We start from the raw sequence: 13357 nt of genomic DNA, 5'->3' as shown, positions 1-13357 counted from the left end.
CATTGATGTTGCATGTATTATTGAAATGGGCCTATGGGCCATATTGGTACAGTAAAGGCTTCGGCCCAGTGATATGAATAATGAAAAGGCTTCGGCCCAGTGATATGAATAATGTAAAGGCTTCGGCCCAGTATATGCTGAGATTGAATTTGGGCTTAGGCCCAGCAGGCTGATATTGTTTTGGGCTCTGAAAGGGGCTGGTTGCACGCTGAGTTTCCAAACTCACCCCTTTCCTGGATTCAGAGTGGCCACGGTGATCGCTTTTGGGCTTTTGAAATAAGTGATTGGTTTTCTTTAGTTATCTTATTTACTATTTATTTTTGGGTTGTAAAAGGCCATTTTAGCTTTATTTCCTTTTCTTTTCTGGGATTATTTTATTTTTAATAACTTTAAACTGGTTGATAATAATTCAAATGGGCTAGACTTAGGACGCGTTTTCAAAATGATACTTGCTTTCAAAATAACACGACGTCACGATTATTCGATTTATCAAAGATATCTACTCAAAGAAATTTCAACTTGTTGTAACCAAGTGTGGCAATGGTTGTGAGCATGTCTAGGATTGGATCCAATCAAAGAGCTTGGTACTTAAGCAGCCTTCATGGCTCACCTCCTCAATTACGGATTCCTACCTAGTGCCCAGCTTCCATTCACTTTGTTAGCTTAACACAAGTCAGATTATAAAACACTAAAACGAAACATGGATTCTTAACTTCAATGTGCCACGTCAGATTCGGCCATAACGTCTGGGCCGAGTTTGGGGTGTTACATTTAGTGGTATCAGAGCCTAGGTTACAACAACTCGGCTGTGGATCGGGTCCGAAAATCTTTTTGAAAACTTAGGCCTAAGAGGGGTATTTTTGGAAATGGTTTTGAAAAGTTCTTTTCAAAGATGTTTTACAAGGTATACATGATAAAATGGTTCAAGTTTTTTTTCTGGTTTTTAAAACGGGGCTAAAATCAAGAGTTTCAAAACAAGGGTGTGTCAATGTGACAGTCCTAATTAGACCCTAGTCGAAAAGTGGTTTCGGGACCACAACAACCGAGTTTTATAAATAACTAAAAGTTATATTCTATGTTCATGATGTGAGTAAATGCATGTGTGAAAGTTTCAAGCATTAATTTGGTCATTTTTAAGTGAATTTATTAAAATGGACTTATATGAAACACTTTAGAAATGTGATAGGTTAATTTTTATAATGGTCTATTAGTGCATGTATTAAAAAGAGTGGTTTTGCATGTCAATTTACCCATAATATATATAGTGGCCGACCAAGAAATGATGATGCTCCACAAATTCTAATTTAATATAATTTTTAAGTTAACAAATGATTTAAATAATTCTAATAAAATGAATAAAAAAAGAGAAGAGAGAGAAGGTGTTCATCTTCTTCTTCTTCTCTCAAAGCCAAAACAAAGATGAAGGAATAAGGGGAAATTTACCCCAAAGCAATTCGGCATTTTTCTTTAGCTAGTAAGAGGTAAGTTTTGAATTGTTGATTTGGTTTTATGATATGTTAAGTTAATAATTGGATGCACTCTTGGTAATGTCAAGAAAGTTGAAACTTTTATGGTGGTTTAGGCATCATGCCGTGAATCTAAGTGTTAGAATTAGAGGTTATTTTCATGTTGTATGGAATAAAAGGGGGATGATAGTATGGAATGAAGATTTTTGAATAAGTAGTTTAGTAGCACCTTGTACATTCGGTTATATTGAGTCTAATTGGAATGTTAATTTCTTTCTCTATGATTATTTTCCTTGTATGTTAAATGGTTCTTTGATAGGGCCGAATGAATTATGAAGGTCATAATTAGAATGTATGAAGTTTAAGGTGCGAATTTTAGTCTTGGTGATATGGATAATTCGTTGAAATATCGTATGGGAGTTGCCATTTTAGGTTAAGATAAAAAAATGATTAATAGGCATTAAAAGGTTAAATGTATGAAATTTGAAGTATAAGAACTTATAGGTAATTACATAGGTAATGTTAAATTTAATTTGGTATATTCGGCCATATAGGTGTATATGTTTGTGATATTATTTTTAACTCTCTATAATCGATTAAAGGAGTAATTTTGGCTTATAAGGTTGAGTTGATTCATGATTTTGTATATTAGAATTAAATTACCTGAGATTAAGTTATCTTAGTAGTGGTAGTACATTCGGCCTTGAAGCACTAATCAAACATTAGTTAAGGTTTTAATGTTTTGAACAAGGATAGTTGTGAAATGAAGTGAAAATCATTAAATTATACATATAAGTATCCAGCAAGGTAATTAAACTACTAAATGTATTTATTCTAGATCAAGAAATCAAAGGGGGAGAATCAAACAAGGGCAAAGCAAAGACAATTGAGTAGTCGATTGGGAATCATTTTCATCCAATATAAGGTAAGTCCTTAAGCATTTTTGTAAGGTTGATTAGTTTGTATATAAATAATACTAGTGAATCATAAAAGAATTCCTTTTTATAAGTATTCTTTTGGAGTGATTTTCCTATTTATTAATGTGACCATATGCGCTATTTGAATTAAGTAAATTGCCTTATCATAATGAGTTAACATATGGCACTATGTGTGCGGAATTAAATGGCACTATGTGTGCCGATTTGGATGTTGAAGCATGAGAGAAAATCCAATGCACTGAGTGTGCGGTTTACTATGGCATTATGTGTGCGAGTGTGACGAGCACTATGTGTGCAAATTCGGTTGATAATATAAAATGTGCATGAAAGAACGAAGTGGTAGAACTAGTAACTAAAATATCGAACTTGAGACATGTGCTGAGTAGGTATAAATTTATCTAGTGCATCATGGTTCCATGCTTTGAGGAATCGGGTCTAAATCAATTGGGTTGTTTTGGTATTTGATTTGATTGTAGGACTTGGCATGAGATTGAACCGAAATTCTAAGAAATTACAGCATAGTTAGGTATGGTTGGAGTAATTGATCTTGCATTATTTGTTTTCTCTTATGATCTTTTATTAATGGACGGTAGTGTAATGTTTATGACTTACTGAGTTATATACTCATTTGGTGTGTTTACTTGTTACTTATTTAGGTTTCTTTGACCCGTTTTGTGTGCTCGGGACCATCGTCGAAGTCATCACACCAAACTTGCAACTTTTGGTACCTTCTTCTTAGTTGGTCTAAGAGAACATTTCGCATGTATAGACTATTATGTTTTGTTTGAACTTTGATATGTATACTTTTAGCCATGCGAATATGGCTTAAATGTTAAGTTTGGATTTGGTGTTATGTATGTCAAATTACTAGTTAATCCATGGAAACCATGAAATAGGTAAAATTTACCATAAAATAGATTCATACAGCAGTAGTGATGTGAATTTGAAAATTCACTAAAAATAGTAGAAATGGAATTAAATAATGAATAAATTATGTAATCTAAGCTTGATGAGTCTATTTTCATATGGAAGAAGTGAAACAACTATATGAGCTATATTTTATGAGATGTTTAAATTTTTGTGAAACAGGGCCAGAGCGATTTTTGGATCCCCTGTTCTGACTTTGGAAATTCACCATAAATTTTACAAATATAATTAGAAGTCATTATTTATATTTACAGATTCATTATTGAGTCTAGTTTTATTAGAGACAAACGACATAGGAATTGAAGCCCAGTACAGGGAGATATCTGATTCGTAATGCACAGAGGTCAGAGTAGTCGAACCCTGAAACAGGGGAGAATTTAACTAATAAACTGTACTAATTCACCCGACCAAAAATTTTAAAAAAAATTTACTAGATAGATATATGAGTCTAGTTTCAGGAAAAATTTACGGAATTTGATTTCGAGTTTTGGAACTCAAGATATGATTTTTAAAACGACTGCGATGCAGATAGCCAGCTTGTCTAGAAAATTTTAAAATGAATTGTATGAGCTGTTTAAGTAATGAATTAAGCCCGTTAACACCTTTTGTTCGACTCCGGCAACGGTCTCGGGTACAGGGTGTTACAGTCAAGTCAAAATTAAAATTTCTACCTGTTGTGACCAAATGCATGTTTTTTATTATTATTATTTTCTTTTTGGAAAAAGAAGTGGCACACTGAATCCCCGGCACCAAGTCTGTAAGTATACTCTCTTTTACGTTATGTGATAATGATATGATGCTATGAATAGAACTGAGACTGTACTATGATACTTTAGATAGGGTAGAGTTGTAAAACAGTAGGAATGAGACTGTAGCTAGGCTACGACATTGCGAAAACAATCCTTGAACTGCTATATTTCCATAAGACATCTCGTAATAAACAATTGAACATTATACTAATATCATAAAATTCGTAATTAGATAATTCGATACGAGTACAATAGGAACTCGTGGATGAGGCCGCAGACGTGGTCGCGGAAGGGTGCAAGCGGAATCTTCATCCTCAGGGCATAGGCCAGCTGAGGAGGCATCCGTGCCACAGGCAACTGAGACTGGGTCTTATGATCGGGCTGCGCGGGATGATGCTTTGTCCCAAGCAATGTTAAGGGTTTTGGAAAGGGTTGCTGGAGCTAGCACCGGGATAGTAAATAGAGGATCCATCTCGGAGCGACTCCGGGCTAACGGAGCAGAAGTTTTTAGGGGCGTATCTAGAGTAGCCCCAATTGTGGCTGAATATTGGTTAGAGACAACAGAGCAGATTATGGACGATTTAGATTGCTCTATGGAGCAAAAGCTGAAGGGGGCTGTGTCATTGGTACAAGACGAGGCATACCGATGGTGGATCACCGTGAGGGAGAGTACCCCGATTGAACGAGTAACCTGAGAATTGTTCAAGACTGCTTTTAAGGGAAGGTATGTTGGAGCTAGTTATGTGGATGCCCGTCGAAAGGAATTTTTGAATCTGACTCAGGGTAATAAGACTGTTACGGAGTATGAGGCAGAATTCTTGAGGTTGAGTCGATACGCCAGCGGGATAGTTGCGACTAAATATGAGCGCAGTGTTCGATTTGAGGATAGCCTCCGCGATGAGCTTAGGATACTGATAGCTCCACAGAGTGAGCGTGACTTTGCTGCGTTGGTAGAAAAGGCTAAGATAGCCGAGGAAGTAAAAAAAACTGAACGGCAGAATCGTGAGAAGGATCGACCCAGATTTAGAAGGGATTCTAGACCCTCGAATGCTACAAATAGGTATGTTAGGAACCAGTGTGAGCAGTTCCAGTGAATACTTTTAGACCGCAGGCTTGCAGGGACTATGGTAGGGTGTATATGGGGGAATACTGGAAGCGAACTAGAGCATGTTTTCGATGTGGGTCAAAGGAGCATAAGTTCAGAGAATTTCCTCAGAGAGCAGCTCAGGAACTAGCTGCGGAACAAAGGTATGTCCAACCACAGCAAAGAGGACCACCATCACAGAGAGGTTGTGGGCAAGGTAAAGGTGGCAATGGAAATGGACGAGGACGTGGGGCACCTGGCAGGGGTGCTGGACATGCTGAAGCTCGACAGTCGGTGTTGGTTTATGCTGCACGACGTCGTGAGGAGAGTGATGCTCCTGATGTTATAATCGGTACGTTCTTCATTCATAGAACGCCTTACACTGCTTTGATTGATGTGGGTTTCACTTACTCGTATGTTACTTGTGATGTATTTGGGGCTTTAGGTGTACTTCCCGAGGAGACGTTGAGTGGGGTATCGGTGATAAGCTCTTTAGGACACTCGGTTAAGGTAGATAAACTCTTTAGGGCGGTGCCTTTAGAGATACAAGATAAGATATTTGTAGGAGATTTGATAGAGCTGCCATTTGGGGATTTTGATCTTATCTTGGGAATGGACTGGCTAGCTAAGCATAGGGCGACGTTGGATTGTGCTGCTAAGAGAATGATACTAAGAACTGCCAAAGATGAGGAGATAATGATCATAGGGGAACGAAGGAATTATTTGTCCAATATTGTTTCGGCTTTAAGAGCCGAGAAGTTGATTTAGAAAGGTTGTGAGGCGTACTTGGCAATTGTAAGTCAAGTTGAACCTGAGGAGATAACTGTGGAGTCGGTTAGGACCATTAAAGAATTTCAAAATGTATTTCCGTAGGGACTTCCTGGATTACCGCCGAACAGAGAAGTCGAGTTCGGAATCGACTTGTTACCTGGAATAGCTCTTGTGTCCATTGCGCCTTATAGGATGGCACCAAAGGAGTTGGTAGAATTGAAAGCTCAAATTCAAGAACTGTTGGATAGAGGGTTTATAAGACCAAGTGTTTCCCCGTGGGACGCACCAGTGTTGTTCGTAAAGAAGAAAGATGGGACCATGCGAATGTGTATTGACTATCGACAGTTGAATAAACTGACGATCAAGAACAAGTATCCGTTACCAAGAATCGACGATCTATTCGACCAAATAAGAGGAGCCTCGGTATTTTCTAAGACCGACCTTCGATCAGGATATCATCAGTTGAGAGTCAAAGAAGTGGATATTTACAAGACAGCATTCAGAACTCGATATGGTCATTACGAGTTTCTGGTTATGCCCTTTGGTTTGACTAATGCACCGGCAGCATTCATAGATTTAATGAATCAGGTGTTTTAGCCGTACTTGGATAGGTTTGTGGTCATATTTATCGATGATACCCTGGTGTATTCAGAAACGGAAGAGAAGCATGATGAGCATCTTCGTGCTGTGCTGCAAGTGCTAAGGGAAAAGCAACTTTATGCAAAGTTTAGTACGTGCGAGTTTTGGCTGAAGGAAGTCACTTTCTTGGGGCATGTTGTGTCTGCTGAGGGAATCAAGGTGGACCCTCGAAGATTGAGGCACTCGGAATGGAAGCCACCGAGGTCAGTAATAGAAATCCAAAGTTTTCGGGGTTGGCCAGTTATTATCGGAGAATTTGTGGAAGGATTTTCTGTGTTAGAAGATCTGCTAATCTAAACTTATAAGGAAGGGAGCACCTTTTGTTTGGACGAATAAGCAGCAAGAGGCTTTTGAGAAGCTGAAGAAGGTTTTAACAGAAGCGCCAGTGTTGATTCAGCCAGAGTCCGATAAGGATTTCACTGTGTACAGCGATGCGTCACATGTAGGTTTGGGCTGCGTGTTGATGCAAGAGGGTAAAGTGGTCGCTTATGCTTCACGACAGCTTAAGCCTCACGAGGTAAACTACCCTACGCATGACTTGGAGTTGGCAGTAGTGATTTTTGCGCTTAAAATATGGAGGCACTACTTGTATGGGGAGAGATGCATTATTTATACGGATCACAAGAGTCTTAAGTACTTGTTAACTCAAAAGGAGCTGAATCTTAGACAGTGAAGGTGGATAGAGTTGTTAAAGGACTATGACTGTTCAATTGAGTACCATCCAGGTAAGGCAAATGTCGTGGCTGATGCGTTAAGTCCAAGGACTGTGGCGGAATTGAAGGCAATGTTTGCTCGTTTAAGTTTGTATGACGATGGAAGCTTATTGGCAGAGTTACAAGTGAGATCGATTTGGGTGGAGCAGATTAAGAAGCAACAGTTAGAGGATGAATCGTTGGTTTCTCGGTTTCAGCCAATTGAGAAGGGGGAGAATCCAGATTTTGGGTTAAATAATGATGGGGTTCTTTGTTTTCGAGGAAGAATTTGTATGCAGAAGGACTCTGACTTGAGATTGATGATTTGAAAAGAGGCACATAATGGACCTTGTGCTATGCATCCAGGAGGGAGTAAGTTGTATCGAGACTTGCGAGAGCTATATTGGTGGTCTGGACTTAAGCGAGAAGTGACCGAATTTGTGGGGAAATGTTTGACGTGTCAACAAGTAAAGGCCGAGCATCAATTGCCTTCAGGATTGTTACAGCCAGTAAAGATACCACTTTGGAAGTGGGAAAGGGTAACTATGGATTTTGTAAGTGGGTTGCCATTGACACCTTCCAAGAAGGATTCAGTTTGGGTAATTGTGGATAGGCTCATGAAATTTTCCCATTTCATACCTGTCTGAACCGATTACTCACTTTAGAAGCTGGCCAAGTTGTATGTGGCGGAGATAGTGCGGTTGCATGGGGTGCCATTATCGATAATTTCTGACTGAGTCCCAAGGTTTACATCTCGATTTTGGCAGAAGTTACACGAGGCGTTGGGAACGCGATTGGATTTCAGTACGGCTTTTCACCCTCAGTCGGATGGGCAGTCAGAGAGGGTCATTCAGATTTTAGAAGACATGTTGAGAGGTTGTGTTATTGAATGTAGAGGGAGTTGGGAGGACTATTTTCCATTGGCGGAGTTCGCGTATAACAACAGTTACCAAGCAAGTATTCAGATGGCTCCTTATGAGGCACTATATGGGCGAAGGTGTCGTTCACCTACTTGTTGGGCAGAGTTGGGGGAAAGGCAAGTACTTGGTCCAGAGTTGGTAGCAGATACCGAAGATAAAATTAAGGTGATCAGGAATCGGTTAAAGGAGGAAGCGGATCGACAAAAGTCTTATGCCGATCTGAAGTGTAAGGATATTGAACATATTGTAGGAGACATGGTCTTTTTGAAGGTATCGCCTTGGAAGAAGATATTGAGGTTTGGTAAGAAGGGCAAGTTGAGTCCACGGTTTATTGGGACTTATCGAATTATTAAGCAGATAGGGCCGGTGGCTTATTAGCTAGAGTTACCTCTAGAGCTGGATCGTATTCACGACGTTTTTCATGTGTCCATGCTAAGGCGATATCGTTCTGACCCAACTCATATCGTGAGAGTTGCGGAAATCAAAGTACAGTCGGATTTGACCTTGGAAGAAGAACCTGTGCAAATACTCGATCACGACGTCAAGGTGCTGAGAAGGAAGTCAGTCCCATTAGTGAAGGTACTTTGGAGGAACCATGGCAAGGAAGAAGCTACTTGGGAAACCGAAGAGGCGATGTGTCAGTAGTACCCTCAACTGTTTGGATTAGGCAAAAATTTCGAGGCTGAAATTTCTATAAGGAGGGTAGAGTTGTAATATCCTGATTTTCGGGTTTTGTCGTGATTCTCGATATTTTGGTAAAGTTTTTAAAATTAGATATTTGGTTGTGAAATTCATAACTGGAGGGTGTAAATGGGCTTATGGAAGGCCCATGTGTTGGTCGAAACCCGGTAGAATTTTTGAATTTTGGACTTAAGAATTTAGGAGATTTGGATAGGTGGTCTTATTAAAAATTGTGGGTAAAATGTATCACAAAAAGAGCCTCTGGTAAAGTGGCTAAGTGACGCCACTAGGGAGCTAAAAAGGTGTTATGTAAGTGGTTGGGGGAAGACCTGGGTTCGATTCCCTGTGATGGCAAAGGTGATGTTAATTTTTATGCTTTGAGCATGCAGGAGTTGTAGCCGAATGGAACTCTGTGGGAGAGAGTTTGAATCAGTCAAACGCATAGATTACGGAGGGATAAGGGGAGAGATTTTAGGAATTTGAAAGGGAGATAGAGTTAGCCGATTAGAGGGGATTAGGGAGGGGATTTCGGCAGAGGGGTGTTAGGGTAGTATTTTCGGCATTTAGGAATCTAGCTGTGTTGTTTTCTTCTGTAAACCATAGTTTTATTCCTTTCTTTTTTTTCTTTCTTCTTCTCTAGCCGAACCACCACCCTTCCATCCACTTTTCCTTCCTTTTCTTTTCCGAAACCTGTTCACTATTCCCTTCCATTCATCTACTACTTCTATCTCTACTTTTGCCGAAAAGTCACAAAAGCCGAAACCTGTGGTGCCGATTTCTTGTTGACCAGCAACTCTCTGTTTTCCTTCACTTTTTGGTGGCCAATCCCTTTATCTTCTAGGCTTTAAACGGATTCAAGAAGGGAGATTTTGGTAAGTATTCGTATTCTAAATCGATTTCAATAGTAACTGTTGACAAAAGCTGAAACCCCTATAGTTTAGGGAGGTGGCCGATTAGAGATATAAGTCTTATTCGGCTTCTTCATTTTTTTTTTGTATGGGTTCTATGGTGGAGTAGATACGTTGGAGGAGCAGCAAGGTGTAGGGTGTCTATTTGGATAAGCTTGGATCAGCAGAGTGACAAAATCTAGATCCAGTCATAAATTTCGGCAAAGGTAAGAATTCTAGGGCCATTAGGGATGGTGGCCGAATATGTAAGTGTTAATAGGTTGTCTTTGATTTGGTTTAATTACTAACATGATCTAATCTATAAGTGGTTGATTATAGGAGAAATCGCGTAGGAGATCTCGTCAAGGAATATCACAAATCAGGTGTGTAATGAACCCTCTTTCGTAGCTTAACTCGATGTTTGCCAAAAAGTCGAAATGCCGAAATTTTGGCATTTCGAGGACTCATGAGCATGCAAACACTCATAGGGTAGTTAGATTCACTAAGTTCGATGATCGGGAATGTTGGAACAGGTAAGGGCACGATTTGGTGCACGATGGTAAGTTGGGCCTCGAGGGGCTAAAATCGGGCCCAATGGGCTTCCTGGCCCATTTAGGTAAATTTGGTAGAAAATGGAATCCTGTCAGATTGCACGTTAATACGGCTAAGACCGTTGTGGAAATGGGCTAAATGGGCCTAGATGACTAATTCGGCTATGTAGGGCCCATTAGGGGTTTTTGGCCCAATAACTCGGTTTCACTAAGAATGGGCTAGAATCGCTGTCAAAACACATGAAATTGTTAGTAACTGATAATAAACATGGAAAACCCTAATATTTGGTAAAATTTTGAAATCACCCATATAACATGAAAATGATTGTTTTGCCCTTAGGTAAAAATGACTATTTTACCCCTAGGGTTTAACTATGAGTTTGATGCATGAGATCTTGATATATATGATTTGATACGATATGCACATGTTATGTATGATATGCACATGTATTCATTTATGCATGGGTTGAGTTTATATGGATGGAGGAAGTGCAAAACGGCTTTGCCCTAGTTTACCGAAAAGGGCTTTTGCCCCAGTTTATCAAAAAGGGCTTTGCCCCAGTTATTAAAAGATGCTAGGCCTCCAGTTATATGTTAAAATAGCTATGCTACCAGTGGAGAGTTTGGTTGGGTTGGTTGAGTTATTCCCCACATGGAGAGCTTGGTTGGTAGGGTGGAGAGTAACGGTTGGTGGGTTGAGTAGTCTCCCCAAGTGGGCTTGCATATGTTCATTGATGTTGCATGTATTATTAAAATGGGCCTATGGGCCATATTAGTATAGTAAAGGCTTCGGCCCAGTGATATGAATAATGAAAAGGCTTCGGCCCAGTGATATGAATAATGTAAAGGCTTCGGCCCAGTATATGCTGAGATTGAATTTGGGCTTAGGCCCAGCAGGCTGATATTGTTTTGGGCTCTGAAAGGGGCTTGTTGCCCACTGAGTTTCCAAACTCACCCCTTTCCTTAACCTTGCAGGTGAGCTCTGATTTGGGGACTTAGAGCCGGAGGGGATTCAGAGTGGCCACGGTGATCGCTTTTGGGCTTTTGAAATAAGTGATTGGTTTTCTTTAGTTATCTTATTTACTATTTATTTTTGGGTTGTAAAAGGCCATTTTAGCTTTATTTCCTTTTCTTTTCTGGGATTATTTTATTTTTAATAACTTTAAACTGGTTGATAATAATTCAAATGGGCTAGACTTAGGACGCGTTTTCAAAATGATACTTGCTTTCAAAATAACATGACATCACGATTATCCAATTTATCAAAGATATCCACTCAAAGAAATTTCAACTCGTTGTAACCAAGTGTAACAATGGTTGTGGGCATGTCTAGGATTGGATCCAATCAAAGAGCTTGGTACTTAAGCAGCCTTCATGGCTCACCTCCTTTGTTACGGATTCCTACCTGGTGCCCAACTTCCATCCACTTCGTTAGCTTAACATAAGTCGAATTATAAAACACTAAAATGAAACATGGATTCTTAACTTCAATGCGGTACGTCAAATTCGGCCATAACGTCTGGGCCGGGTTTGGGGTGTTACAGTATAATTCTCTTCATGCAGTTTTAACTGTATACAACATAAGCAATCACTATTCCTTCTTGTACCAGAACCCATTTTAAACCATTCAATGACAGATGACTGAAAATCATAAACTCTTTACTCGACGCAAGCTGAACCAGAACTGATGCTTCAATTAACAATGTCTTCAACTATTTACCACTTTATTAATAAGTATCATATCATGCAAACTTTACGAGCGTGATGATTTCTTCAATGAAAACAACTTTATTTACAAAAAAATTCTCAATAGAACCGTTCCAATAAATATAATTCAGTATCACATCTTCTAGAATTTAAATTCTTCATTCAGACTATCCCTCAATTAACCCGTGAACGTACTAAATTTATTTACAGACCTGAGGATAAACTCAAACACATATAACTCCATTAACCTTTCAAGCAAATAACTAAGATCAGACTAAATAACTAAATCGATCTTGGCCATCAAACAATAACTTTTCAAAAAAATAATAATTTCTTCTTGTTATAAGAATAACCCAGATATACCATTTTTCACACTTTCTTCTGAATACAATCAATGATCTTTAAAAATTTGCATAACTCAAACGAAGCATAAAAATCCCGTTTGAAATTCATTGACATATATCCAGATTTACCTAAAGAAAGATAACCATTATACAAATTGAACTTGATCTACTATCATTTATACTTTTTCCGGTGTTAACCCTTTCATAAAAATTAGAAAAGGATTATATTAACAAAGCTATTTCATCTATTAATCATCAAAGCCCTGAACTATACTGAAGCCACTCTCATCAAATAAAAATCATAATGCCAGAATAAGACCGATGTCTCAACCGTATAAATAGATAATATCCCAGCTATTAATAATTCATTTTGAACATAAGAGGAATTCGAATATGATTTCAATAACAATCAGTGCAAAAACATATCCTCTATAAATCTGATAATTATACCACTGTACTTCCAAGATAAAACTAGAAATTATAATCATATTAGATATACTCATCCCCGTCAACAGAGTATCTCTTGCAATTAATCACATAGAATCATAATAAAACCGAGGTAGAAAAATTTCAAAATATTGAGCTATACTGAATTTCTGGAAACTACAACACATATAGAATGATAAAGATCCCAGTGATATCCCATAAAATTTCCAAAAGGAAAAACATCACTCATCAACACTGAAATTAATTGTGGCAGAAGCAATATAATCTTCATGTATATTCAATAGAAAAATAACCAGTAGAAATAGAATACTAGCATCATACAGATTTTACCGTCGACTTTCCTATCAACACAAAGAAATAGAATACCAGAGAAAGATATAGCAATGTCGATCATAACTCAAACAGACCAACAATACTTTCGTCTATCAGTATCTTCAGCTAACATTCTCAGACGATAAGAATTTCATCTGAAAATATACAGCTACATACATCTTTAAGAATAGGTGAACACATAGAGTACCCAGAAGAGATCATCGAAAACCATTCGACTATAA

This window comes from Gossypium arboreum, chromosome 12, assembly GCF_025698485.1.
Source record: "Gossypium arboreum isolate Shixiya-1 chromosome 12, ASM2569848v2, whole genome shotgun sequence".
NCBI lineage: Eukaryota > Viridiplantae > Streptophyta > Magnoliopsida > Malvales > Malvaceae > Gossypium > Gossypium arboreum.
Note: the sequence above shows the minus strand (reverse complement) of the source record.